Here is a 14,202-nt window from a genome sequence, read left to right as displayed (position 1 = left end):
ACTCCCTGAACAGGCCCCAATTTTGGAGGAAGGCATCCATCGGTTCCGCCAGCGTAACCAGATGCCAGCTGAAGAAGCTGGGAAGTTGGTGTTTGAGTTGTGACGCAAAAAGGTCAATTTGGCATGGGCCCCACACGTCCTCAAACTCTGAAAAAGAGAAGGATCCATCTTCAAGGCGCTGTACTCCTTTAGGTGCAAAAAGAATTATTAATGGACAGAATGCAGAACAATGTCATACATTCACCCCAGTAGAGAGATCTTGGGAAAAATCCATCGTTTTTTTGCTCCCCATGCAATTCCAGTTTGAACCGAGCCATATGCAAATAAGTCTTGACCCTGCTCCCAATGTGAACAGTCCAGCCCGAACTGCCAGGCCAATACCTTCCTGGACTGGAAACAAGCATCCTAGGACTGGTTTCGGGGTTTTACCCCTCATCAGCCAGGATAGCTTGACTCCAGTGGCATGGAGAGCACAGGACCCACGTCTGGGCATACCTGTCCCATTTGCATTGTGCATTCCGTCCATCAATTGTGTGTTTTTTACTTTCTCGCCCTAAGTGTTCCAGGAATGCTCAGACGTGGACCCCAGGCTCACTGTGCCACTGGAGTCAAGCTATCCTGGCTGATTTGGGGTAAAAACCCGAAACCTGTCCTAGGATGCTTGGTTCCAGTCCAGGAGGACCTGGCTTGGCAGTTCAGACTGGACTGTTCCCATGAGGCACAGCGTCAAGACTGATTTGCATATGGTCAGATCTAAACTGGGGTGGCATGGTGAGCAAAAGAATGATGGATTTAACCCAGATCTCTTGACTGGGGGTGAATGTTTTGATTTGTTCTGCAATTGTCTCTTTTGTATACTCTTTTAGGTGTCTGGACTGCTAGTCTGCTGACTGATTGAGTTTCCCTGGCTGATATTCCAACGTAACCGACAATTTGTGATCCAGGTAATAGTTCCAAAAGTCCCTGGCCAAATCTGCCAGTACCTTGGATCTTGCGCCTCCTTAGCATTTGATATCTCACCGCTGATATGTTCAACAAGAGGGCGCAGGACTCTTTGTTGTGCGCCAAACTTCGAACCGTTGAGGATCCAGCGAGGAGTTCCAGGCAGTTGATGCAGAGAGTCTCTTCTTGACCTGACCACTGTCTGACTGTGGTAAAATCCCCACAGCGAGCGCCCCATCCTTGACGACTGGCACCCAATTTGATCAACAGATCTAGAGCTGATTCAAATAGGACTCTGCCCTACCAGACCTGCATATGAAGAGCTTCTACTAAAGCTCCATTCAGGTTTCTGGGAAAGAGAAATCTGCGCTTACGTCAGGTCCCTCCCGAGGTGGTGTGTCTTAAGGCGTTGTAGGGCCCGGTCATACAATGGGCTTGGAAAGATTGCTTGGATCGACGAGGATAGAAGGCCCACGATCTAGGCCAGATGTCGGATAGATAACTTTGCCCTTTGCAAGGCTTTCCACAACTCCTGACAAATCAGGAACATCTTCTTCTGGGGTAACCAGAGGCACTGGTGCAATGCGTCTACCGCAAACCCCAGAAAGGACATATCTGCTGTGTCGGCACAAAGTCCAACTTCTGATCGTTCTGTATGAATCCTAGATCTTGTAACCAAGACTGTGTCATCCGAAATTGAGAGAGTAAAATAAATTTTTCCTGGTACATCAGAAGGATGTCATCCAGGTATGCACCATAATGCTGAGGACACACCGAATGGCAGACATGTGAATTCGAAGATTTTACCATCCCACTCGAATTGTAGGAACCATCTGTGGGAGGAAAAATCAGGATAGCGAGGTGGGCGTCCTTTTAATCGAGCCGTGCCAATCAGTCTTTGGGCAGCAGAGGATCCCTTAGTATGTGTATGCCCTACATTCTGAAAAAACTGTATATCACCCACAACTGAAATCTTGGAGATTTTTGGCTGGTCTGAATCCCTTGTCCTTTTTCTCTACCAGAAAAGTATTGCTAAAGAAACCTCTGGGGTGAAGAGTCAAATGCTTAATGGCCCCTTTCTCAAGAAGGTCTCTCACCTCTTGGTTTATCACCTTTGTCCTTTCTTGCGAGAAAACTAGGGAGTGTTGGTGTGCTGTAACGAAAAATTCTATGTGAAAACCTTTCATGGTTTAAAGCATTCTTTCATCCCCTGTTATGGACGCCCATTCTTGGCTGAACCATTGTAATCTCCCACCCCTCGTAGGGAAGAAGGGATATCACTTACAAGTGGTGCCAACTGGTGCATTGCTGGCTCCACTGAAATTTCCTTTGCCGCCACAACCTCTTGAGGGGTAGAACCCTCCGAATTTTCATGTGGTCTTGTGACTGGATGGAACACCTGGTTTGCAGTTTAGGGGGGCTGGAGTTATGAGTAGCTGGAGGAGGGCCCCCTTCCTCTTCCAGCCCCTCCAAAAATGTCATGGCGGAAGACCTTCTTGATAGACTGTAGGGCTTGTCCAGAGATGAGAAGCTACTGACAAAGCAAGACCACTCTTAGATAAAAGTTTCTCAGAAGAGACCCCCATTTGCTACTGGACTGGCTTCAGTGGTGGCCAATTCACCAAGCCTAGGTTTAATTTTGATTAATAAGGAAGGGTAACACTCTGTTGATAATGCACAATTTGCATTACCCAATAAACATAGGTCCCTCTGATCCCAACCTGAAAAATCGAAGGATTGATCAAACGGCCTGACTCCCTGGCATCTTCTGCCAAATCCAATATTTTTGTAAGAGACCCCAAAACATCGAAGACCTTATCCTTATAGAAACTCCAGGAACAGTTCAGACCCTTCTAAGGGTCTTTGTAGAACTTAGTGATGAATGTCCCCATCCTGGTGTTGATTTCCGAGGTATTACCACCTTAATGGCCAATGAGGGCTTTGGGCATTCCAGCCTTAGGTGTGCCTGGACCTCCTGGTCCATGGGTTTACTAATGCGGCTGGCCATACGCTGCGCTGCCTCTGGCACCGAGATCCAGTCCATGGAGGGGAGATGATAAATGTCTGCTTGGTTCAACATGCCCGGTATACCCGCTGAGTCTTGGTTGTCTGAGGCCTCCAGTCTGGGTTTCTTGGTGCCACTCTCTGGTTGCCAGGGTCTACTCTGGCTTGGTCCATCAGCCAAAGAGATCACCCTTTCTAGAGATGCATCTATGGTATCCACTAGCTCCTCCTAAATAGAGAGCAACAATTGCTCCTTTTCCACAGACTCCTAATAGGCATTAACCACACCTGCCATGGATGATCAGGTTAAAGATGGAGGCCAATATTGCAGTTATATAGGTCAAAAGTAGTAACAAATGCTCACTGGCCGGCCTTGTTAAATTTGCCACCGCCAATGCTTATTAGCAACCTTTATTCTACACGTTCTCTAACTACACTGGCCTTAGGGAAAAGAAGTGCTCTGCGGACAAACTGCTTATCTGGAGCTAGTAACTGTGAGGGAATGTGAGGAAGGCAGTCCTAGGTGCCCCTCAGGCTCTCACTGCAATGACAGCCCCTGCCTGACAACAGAAGAGAAAACTGTCAGTAGAGGATAGATGTGCGTCAAGGAATGCCAGCAATGCAATGGGAGCGCCTCCTACACAATGAAAATGTGTTGTTTAAGGCTGCTCAGTGGAATAAATGAGAGTTAAGCATAATCTGAGCCTTTGGTCCTGACATAGAATCACATTTAAATCTTTCTAGTACAACATCCCGTACCTTTCATGTAATTGCTTCACTGCAACTTGATATACTTCTATATTTCCAGCCATCTCTAATGGTGGTAAATGTTTTAACTGCCTCAAACCAATGGCTTTCTTTCCACTCCACCACACCTTCCACCACTTCCTGGGCGGCTGATGATGTCCACATGTAGGTGTTGCAGATGGAAGTGAAGGCCCTTTTGGCCAAAGCAGTCATTTTAAGGCTTCCGGCATCAGAAGTTTGAACTGGGTGTTACTACCATTAGTTCCTGGTGCTAAAGAAGGTCAGAGTCTTTTGTCCTAATTTAGCCCTCCTCCCTCAATGTCTTACTGCCGAAAGACGAATTCAAAATGCTCCCGCTAGCCAAACCCTGAGTCTGGATAGCGTGCTGCCCGTTACTCCTGGCCAGGAGCATCTGTACTCTTACGAGGATAATCTGTCGCAGAAGCAGGGCAGGGTATGGCACCCAGAACTGCGCAAGTTCAGTCTCCATACTTGATATTGAGTGGTGGCAGTAAGCCTCTTTTAACCTTCCTCCTCCGGTTGTTTGTCATCTTGGTTGTGAAACATTCCGCTACAAAATCAGCGTACGCCAATCGTTGGGACAAATATGCGGCTTGGTACAGCTCCTGTTGAAATGACTCCCTGCTGGCCAAGTTGTCTGAGGTTTTGTTGTTTGTCTTGTTCCTGACCCAGGAGAGACTTTCTTTGGGCACTGGTAAATGCTTTTTCGGCTTTATTGCAGTTGCTGGATCAGCCTTCTTTATTTAAATCGTATCCGAATTCTTGGCCACTCCACCCCACCACTCTCACACGGGTTAAGGAACTTGGTGTGGCCAGTGCTACGACCTCTTCCTCCCTCCCTGCTACCCTGCCTTCCTCGTTTTCCTCCTCCTCTACCCCCTCCCAACCCCTTTCCTTTCCCAGCTCTACACTCACCTCTACCATCTCGGCCTTCCTTCTGAACACTAGGTCAGCGGTAAAACATCAATTGGAGTTATATAACCTCTTGGACTCCTACAAGCCGTACCTTCTGTTTTTAACAGACACCTGGTTTTGGTCGGACTCCTTACCGAACGTGCTGGCAGCTCTCCCCCCCCCCCCCCCCCTACTTTGATGGGAGGGGGGTGGCCTTGATAGCTCGAGCTGGACTTCACTTTGAGGTCCTCTCCTCCCCTGCCATATTGGCAGTCGACTGTTTAGTAGTACGCTCCGCTTCCTTTCAGGTTCCTATCACGTTTGTGTTGGTCTATCGCCCACCCCAGCCTATCCCCGTTTTTTTTCCACCTTTTAGGACTTACTGGCCACATGGTAGTTAACAATGCATCGGTCCTAGTTTTAGGGGATTTCAATTTCAACCCGGCAGAGGACGCCTTGTCTAGAGACTTCTCTCCCCTTCTACTTAGCCTTAACTTTGTCTCACAGGTCCATACCCCCACCCATTCTCATGGCCACACTCTCGACCAAATCTGGACTATTAATGTCCTGGTCACCGCCCCCTCCGTCACTCGTGTGCATGGTCTGACCATTTTCTGATCTCTTTTTTCTTAGACCTCAGCCTAGCAAAAAAACCTTCCTTCCCCAGAAAAACCTGGGCTAGGAATTGGAGTAGAGTGGATATCCCTTCCCTCTGTGCCTCTTTGTCAACCTCATGCCCGGATCTATCTGGCCTTGCCCCTCTGTCTCAAGTAGCCACGCTCAACAGTTGGCTTTCGATGGCTTGCGACCAAGTGGCCCCCATGAAGCGCGTCACGGTCAGACGCGCCCATGATGCCAATAAGTGGTTCTCCCATGGCCTTAAAGCAAAAAAATTGGAGGTGCGCCAAGTAGAGCGCGCTTGGAGGCTTGCCTATTGTCCCACTCTTAAAGCACGTTACACGGCTGTCCTTATTGAATATAAAAGGGACATCCTCCATGCCAAGACCGAATACTTTTCGGGGAGGATCCTTGCCGCAGAGAACCAGCCAAGAGAAATCCCTGCCACTGTGCGTGAGCTGGCCTCCTCTGATAGGATATCCCTTAAACCCCCCCTCTCAGTTTCTTTGCGACTCCCTCAATGAATTTTTCGTTGAGAAAGTCGCATTGATTAAGGCTAACATACCCCCTTGAATCCTTCCTTCTGTGATCCCCAACCTCCCCCCAATAGGTCTGTCCTTATCCATATACAGCCGTTAACCAAAGAAACTCTTCTTCCTCTCCTGGCTCGTGTGAAGTCAGGATCCCCTGCTGATACCCGTCTAGCTCACGTCTTGTGTAAAAAAAAATCCGATTCGTTTTTGCCTCCCCTCACCTTTATGAATGATTCCCTCAGACAAGGTATAGTCCCTACCCCTCATAAAGCGGCCACCATCATCCCCATTTTAAAGAAGCCTGGGGCCGACCCCTCCCTCCCCGCAAATTATCGGCCAACTTCCCTCCTCACTTTTCTGGGCAAGGTCCTTGAGTCCTACGTCACCCAGGTACTCAGCTCCTTTGTGGAAGACAGTGGATATCTTGCCTCTTGCCAGTCAGGCTTTCGCCCTCGACATTCGACCGAGAAAGTAGTCATCTCTGTTCTGGACCAGCTCAGGGAGGGGTTGAATACAAACACCCCTCAGGCCCTCGTCCTTCTAGATCTGTCCGCCGCCTTTGACACGGTTGACCATTCAATTCTTTTGTCCCGTGTCAAGGCGGCGGGCTTGGGGGGCTCGATACTGGCCTGGCTTAGCTCCTTCTTGAGCGACCGGACCCAGGCCGTCCATCTGGCTAACTTTTCTGCTCCTCCTTGCAAAGTGCAGTGTGGTGTCCCCAAAGGGTCTTCCCTTTCCCCTTTATTGTTTAATTTGTATATCTTTCCTCTTGTTTTTGCATTACAACAGATGGAGGTCACGGTGTATAACTACGCCGATGACCTCCAGCTTATTTTTAATCTTTCCTCCTCACCAGCCGGTATCCACAGTTTCCAATCGGTCATGCTGTTTATCCGGGATTGGATGAATTGTAACCAACTCAAACTCAACCCGGATATTTAATTTCTGTATCGCGCTGGACTCGACCCCGTAACGGGTATCTCCGCGCTTTGTTCGCCGTGGATAACAGACTTCAGTGCTTCTGCGGGAAAGCTATAGAGGGATTATATTTCTTGGAACAGAAGTGTTTTTAAAGTTTTCCTAAAGGAGAGGTGGTTGGTGATTTGTCTGAGACTGATGGGAAGTTTGTTCCACAGAGTCGGTCCTATAAGTGATAGGGCACAACCCCCTTGTCTGGTCTTCTTAATTAATGGAGTTTCCAGTAGAAGTTGGTTGCTAGATCGTAGAAGACGATCCGGTTTGTATAAATGAAATTGTTGAGCAAGATATTTGGGGCCATCTCCAAAGAGGCATTTATGCACTGTACAACAAATTTTAAATTTAATACGTTGCCGTATTGGTAGCCAATGGAGCTCCCTCAAGAGGGGTTTAGACGAAGTTCTTGTGGGGGCATTAAGAATTAACCTAGCCGCCTTGTTTTGGACCGCCTGCAATCGGTTCAATGCATCCTCATTAGCTGATATTAAAAGGCCGTTGCAGTAATCTAACCGACTTATCACCAAGGCCTGTACAAGGGTCTTTCTGTGGATGTCAGGTAGAAGAGGGAAGACTCGCCTCAACAGACCAATTGTTCGAAAACATGCTCCTGTAATAAAATTTGCATGCTCTTTTAGGGTTAGATTCTGGTCAAATTTCACTCCCAGGTTTTTGACTGACGGCTTTGGGCAGGGTACAGGTCCTAGATCTAAGGGCCACCAGTCGGGAGACCAGGGTATACTGGCTTTCCCAAAAAGCATTACCTCGGTCTTCCCGACATTGCACTGGAGGCAGTTGGAAGCCATCCAGTTGGACACTGCTCTCATGCTCTCGGCAAAGTTGTTCATAACGTCAGAAGTAAGAGAGTGGAAAGGAAAGAGGAGTTTGGTGTCATCGGCGTATGACACCGGTGTGAACCCATACTCTCTCACAATCTCAGCGAGGGGGGCCACGTACACATTAAATAATGTGGGGCTTTGGCGTGAGCCCTGTGGCACCCCCTTAGTGAGCACCCTAGAGGTGGAGCGATAGGGGCCCAAGCTGACAGATTGTGAGCGGCCGGAGAGGAAGCTCTCTAGCCAGGACAGTGCCACACTTCCAATAGCCATCTTCCACAATTGGCCTAGAAGAATGTCATGAGACACGGTATCAAAGGCGGCAGACAGGTCTAACAGCACCAGAATCATCGACCCTCCTCTATCCTGTGACATCTTGATGTTATCGGTCACGGAGAGGAGTGCAGATTCGGTGCTGTAGTTGGGCCTGAACCCAGATTGTGAAGGGTCCAGACCCCCTGTCGCCTCTATGAAACTGGAAACATGGATGTTTACATGCTTCTCGGCCAGTTTGCTCAGGAAAGGCAGCAAGGAGATGGGACGGAGGTTGGAAAGTTCTGTCCATGGCAGTGCCGAGTTTTTCCGTATGGGATTCACAACTGCCTCCTTCCATTGTTGAGGAAGTTGCCCCTCTTTAAAGGAGAGGTTCAGAATCTTATGAATCATTGGACAAAGTGTCTTGCTCAGTGTGGCAGTCAATTTGGCTGGGATCAGATCTAGGGGAGAGCCCGTTTTCATATTATTTATTAGTGACAGAATATCACTATGGCTGGCTTCAGGAAAAGCAAGTAGGGTGTCCCCTTGTGTCTCAAGGTGGATTGTACTGGGGGCTTCAGTGTCCTTAGGGCATTTAGCTGAGGTAATTGTCTTGTAAATGGTTTCAATTTTGTCCTAAAAAAATAGGGAGATATTATTACACAAAATTTGGGAAAATTCATCTGGACTTTCACATGTAAAGGTCTGCAAGATTTTATACAGCTCTCTAGTAGAGTTGCCATCTTCAGCTAATTGTGATGTAAGACTATTCTTTCTTGATGTTTTTATAGTAGATGGACATGGCCTTTAGATAGTTTGCCTTACTATCGCTGGTGTGGGTTTTTCTCCAGAGTTTTTCCAATTTCCTACACCCTTGTTTTTCGAATTTTAGCGGTTCGGTATACCATATCTCTCTCTTGACCACCGGGGGATGTTTAGTTATTTTTTGTGGGGCCAGAAGGTTAATAGTATCCAGGAGGGTGGCATTGAGTTTGGACAGAGCTGACTCTGAGTCGTCTGACTCTAGTATTACTGGCTCTTTCCAGACTTTCTCGAATGCATCAGAAGTAATCTTATCCCAAGGTCTTCGCTTGATAGTCAGGGCAATAGGAGGTTTATTAGGTTTATCCAAGCCCATGAAAGAAAATTCTAACATGCTATGGTCTGACCAGTTTACAAGTTTAGGGGCTGGCAATGTAACGTAGAAAAGATAGCGAAAATTAAATACAGAGTATGGCCACCTCTGTGAGTGGGTCCACAATTCTGTAAGTTAAGACCTAAGAGGGCAAGATCGGCCAATAGAGTCTTTGTTTCAGAGTGTTCCAGGATATCTACATGAAAATTAAAGTCTCCAAGTAAGATGAAGTTCTCTCTGGCTTTCATGTGTTGTGCTAGCAGTTCTGTTAAGGACAGAGTAAAGCCAGCATTGGGTCCAGGGGGCGGTACACCAGGGCACCTTTTCAGTGTTCCTTACATACTATCTTGATTTTAAAAATCATAACTTCCATTGAAGATTGACTGATCTGCTCTATTACAGATATTTTAAGATTTTCTTTATATATAATGGCGATTCCACCACCAATTTTATCAGGACGGTCCTGTCTTAAGATTTTATATCCCATCGGGATCCCCAGAGTGATAGACGGGGTGGTGTGTGGCTTTAACCATGTTTCCGTTAGGAAGCAAACCTCTGGTGTGAGACTATTGATAAGGTCCCATATCTCGGAGTGGTGTTTCAGCAATGATCGAACGTTGAGGAGAAAGCTTTTCCAGCCTTTCGCCACTGGTATGTTTTCCCTAATGCACCCGGCGATGATAGTTGTTGGTGTTGCCTGAAACCTACATGTAGCACAGGAAAAGGGCCCCTCGGGACATGGCCAGTAATCGCGGACAAAACTCTGTACCCCCTGAGGTTGTAGATCTAATAATGTTTGAGTGGTGTACCTGATCCGGGAGCCTTTTGAATGTTCCATATTGAAAAGGGCAGAGTAAGTAGCCCCTAGCCCCGTACAGTCGCGGACGGGCGCAGACGGGCCACTCTTTGGCTACTCTTCGGCGTAGCTTCGGCCCCGCTGCGCGCTCCCGCTGCGCGTACGGAAAGAGGCGAGGGCTAAATAGCCCCAAGCAACTCAACCGCTAGAGTGCTAACCGCTAAGCGGTGGCCAAACAGGAAGTGGTGTCCTCCCACCCTTTCTGAATCAGGGCACTGGAGGAAGCGCAAGGTAGCGACCTGCAATGAGGCTGGTAACACAATATAAGCGTTCAGCTAGTGTGTGCGAGTGTATGCAGTCAATTAGGTTTCAAATAAATGATTTAAAAGTATTTCGTGTTGCAGGCAATAATATTTTAAAATAACAATTTCAGAGCATATATATTAGGCACAAGATAAGCACAGATCTGAGGCTCAGGCGAGCAAGCGGGTCGAGGTGATACTGCCACTATCACCCTACCGCATCGCGCCGATGTCAGGCTCCGCCTAAATAGCCCCGAGCAACTCAACCGTTATACTCATAAGACTGAGTTAGTCTTGACCGGTGGCAGCGGCAGCCCCTGGTCCCCCATTTTTTGGCCCTCCTCTCTCGGTCCCCCTTCTACTCCCTCAGTCTCAGTTAAAACACTAGGTATCACATTAAACCAACATCTCACACTTCACTCCCAGATCAGTTCTGTTGTTTCCTCTTGTTTCTTCATTCTTCGCACTATCCGGAAGATTTCCAGGTTTTTTTCTTTCCCGGCCCTTAAGCTGATCCTTATGGCGATGGTTCTATCGCGGTTGGACTACGAGAACATCGGGTATAACGGTGTTCCCGCTTATGCCCTTCAACGCCTTCAGTTAGTGCAGAATCAGTGATCCATGGTTTACCTAAATTTCACCATGCCACCCCTTTACTCAAAGCACTACACTGGCTGCCTATTAAAGAGCGGGCTCTCTTTAAGATGGGCTGTATGACTTTTCAAGCCCGTGCAGGGACGGCCCCTGCTTTTATCTCCTCTGCAATGCATGCCTATCACCCTACTAGAGAGCTGTGCTCCTCTTCCAAATGCCTTCTCTCAGTTCCTCGCTTTAAGAAATGCAGAATGGGAGGCTTGAAATTTTCCGTCCTCGCCCCATCATTCTGGAACACACTCCCGCTCGCCATGAGATCGGCTACCTCCTACATGGAGTTTCGTAGAGCCCTTAAAACTTTCCTTTTCCGGCAAGCCTTCTCGTCCTAGGCACCCGCCCTCTGTATTAGCATCCTCCAGCGCCAAGAAACCGCATGGTATACTTGCGCTTTATAAATTCTTTTAAATTATTTTTAAATTAAATTAAATCACATGTTGTGATGAGACTTTTGAAAGGTTTGCAACACGTTTCCACCTACACCCTTTGTAATGCCACAGTGGAACTTTAACTTAGTTCTCACTTTTTTCCTATGTCTAATTATTTTTGTGAAATTTCTCAGACAGTTGTGTACTGTGATTATTATATTGTTCTCAAAGAATATAGAAGTTCTAACTTTTTTGTTGTGCACCCTTTTTGAATTGCTGCACTTTTGTAAATTAAAGCTTCCATCATAAAAATAACGGTTTTTATCATCACCATAACGTCTGCTAGGCATGTGTGCAGGCTGCAGGCTGTTTCTGTTAATCCTCCTTATACAACATTATTTTCAGATAAATTGGTGTTGAGGAAACTGTGTCCTTTCTGCCAAGAATGTTCACTCCAATTCATGTCGGGCAGCCTATCACCCTTATGGCATTCTGTGTTCCACTTCATCCCTCTAAGGAGGAAGAGAGACTCTGTAACCTAGACCCTGAAAGGGCATTAAGCTTTTATATAGATTGCAGCAAAGACCATCAGGTGAACGAGCAGCTCTTTGTGAGGTTTTCTGGAGGAAAGAAGGGTAAGCCCGTGCAAAAGAGACCATACTCCAATGGATCGTTCTATGCATAAAGATATGCTATGCACTGTCAAAGAAGCAGCCTCTAGAAGGCTTCGGAAATTGTTCCACCAGCGCGAAGGCTGCTACCTCTGAACTAGCACATGGAATACTTGTCATGGACATTTGTCTGGTGGCCACGTAAGCGCAGTACATATGTTAACAAAGCTCTACCACCTCGACAGTTGAGTCAGTTAAGAGGGCCATTTTGCTTGCTTGTTCCAGCAGACTGTTTTGATCTGAGCCATTTTATAAGCCCACCACCTAGAGCGGTACTGCAATGGTATCTATTCACAAGATAAGTCTGTGATTAAAACTCTCTTGAGTCATTCGTTTTCATGTGTGTTTTTTATGATTTGCCATTGGCTGAATGGGTTGTTTATCACGTCAATGGCAGTTTGTGGATGTTTCCATTGCCCCATTACTGTTCCCACAGGTGATAGGATTTAAGCAGCCTGTTACTTGCCTTGAGAGACAATATCTCTGGTTGATACTCTATCTAACAGAAGATTGCTCACCAACCCTTCCATTTCTGTGAACTGTACTCTTTTCCATCTAAAGGCCCCCAATCTAGAGATCCCCACACTGCTCTAGGCTAATTTGCTGATGGGTTCTGGTTCTGAGGGTGCGAACAGCTTGAGAAAGCAACTGACGTTGGCACATGTAGGTGGCACTTCTATGCGGCTCCCCGCTGCTCCTTCGGAGCAGAATGACGTTGGAGTGGAACCGCACAACTCCACCTATTGGCGGGCAGGAGTACTACATTAATGTTTCTGGATTCAGCCGAACGCCTGGTAAATATTTACAAGGTGAGAAATCCGCAGTTAAATAGAGTATCCACCAGTAAGATTTTTACTGGAGGGTTTGTAACTTTTTCTTTTAGAGATATCAACAATGGGAATAGTAATGGGACAATTTAAACTTCCACGAAATGCATAGGCGTGATTAACAACCCATCCAGCCAAGGGAAAATCATAACAAAAACATGGATGCCAATCTTTGTATTGCATTGACCAAAAGTACTCTCTCAGTACTTCTTCTTGTGTGTACTTTCTATGTATTGGTAACTTAGTCCTTGACTGACTGTTAAAGCTGCCTGTAGGCAATACATAAACCTAAGTATTGTGTTCTGTATGAAATGCATGGATGAAAATTAAATGTGTGATGTCAGTGTACCTTTCAGGTGTAGTCCTTCATTCATTAGAATAAAGACAAAAGGATGCATCCAAATAATTAAAAAAAAAGCAAGTGAGGCTTAAATTCGCTGGTAGGCTGATCCAAGATGTGATTGACGATGTCTCAAGCCAAAGAAGCTGAACCAAAGCCCATTAGATTATGCATGGAATATTTTGGGCGCTGTTCACAAAGGTACATTTCGTCATTAGTGTAAATTTATAACAAATGTACCTTTTGTACGTGTGCTAGGAGTTCCATTAGCCATTTTATGAGTGCAGAGATTTCGGCCACAAAGTGCAAAGATCTCCTTACCGCTCAGTTGGTGGGGAAATGGGGTTCTTTGACTTGATTAACCTTGGAAGCTTGCAAAGCGCCTTCAAATGTATGTTTGTGCTCAATCACAACCTCCTTTAATTCCGATTTTTAATGTGGCAGCAGTACGAGTTTACTGCAGCCAAGGGCTGGCATCAATCCCTTTCCTAAGTCGAAGTGTGAATGTGTGTATACCATATTGTTAAGGGTTTTAATGGAAGGCGATCCTCTCGAGGAAAAGAATTTCCCCATGGAGAAAAGAAATGTGCTTGCAGATGAGATCCTAGGGATTAACCTCCCCCGTCTGAAGATCTCCTCTTTGAAGAACTCCACACAGCTGGAATGGGATCCTGCTGGCAACACCATATGACTTCCCAGAAGGACACCTGAAAACCTGCACCTGGTGAAGCTTTCCAGATCTACTACTGGGAATTTTTGTGTCTTACAGAAAATCTGAAAATTGCATCCAGGCTTGTCGTTTTCTCACTATTTATGTGAATCGGGCCCATTACGTTCACTTTTATGGTGCATGTCAAGTCTAATAAGGAAATTGCAGCCTATTTCTATTCTAGGGTGAATACATAGGCCATAAACTGGAGAGCTTCATCTTAACGAGTAAAAAAAAAAAAAAAACATTATATATATATATATATATATATATATATATATATATATATATATATATATATATATATATAATTGTTTAATGGCATTTAGTAACAGTGAATAATCATAACGTGCACTTCCATCATACATATCACCTATTTATTGTGGAATCCTAAATCCCCTCCTTGTGCCTGAAGTGTTCCCTCTGCCACCTGGCGGGTAAATGAGTGTGTCCTACTTGGACTGCTCGAGCGCCGGTCTCTGGGCATTTTCAGCAGGCCTGGGCGTAGTTCGGGGAGTTTTGCTACACGGAACTCCGCGAAGTTGCAAAAAGCTCCACGAAGTTCCGCAAGTGGCGGA

General features: G+C 46.4%; 1 protein-coding gene across 3 annotated transcripts in view; it reads left to right on the top strand.

The window, feature by feature from the left end:
- Positions 1-14,202, top strand: part of BEND7 (BEN domain containing 7) — a 302,748-nt gene that overhangs the window by 61,720 nt on the left and 226,826 nt on the right. The window lies entirely within an intron of this gene.

This window comes from Lissotriton vulgaris, chromosome 1_1 (assembly GCF_964263255.1).
Source record: "Lissotriton vulgaris chromosome 1_1, aLisVul1.2, whole genome shotgun sequence".
Lineage (NCBI taxonomy): Eukaryota > Metazoa > Chordata > Amphibia > Caudata > Salamandridae > Lissotriton > Lissotriton vulgaris.
The sequence above is the reverse complement of the archived record's forward strand: the minus strand, read 5'-3'. Positions and strand labels throughout refer to the sequence as shown.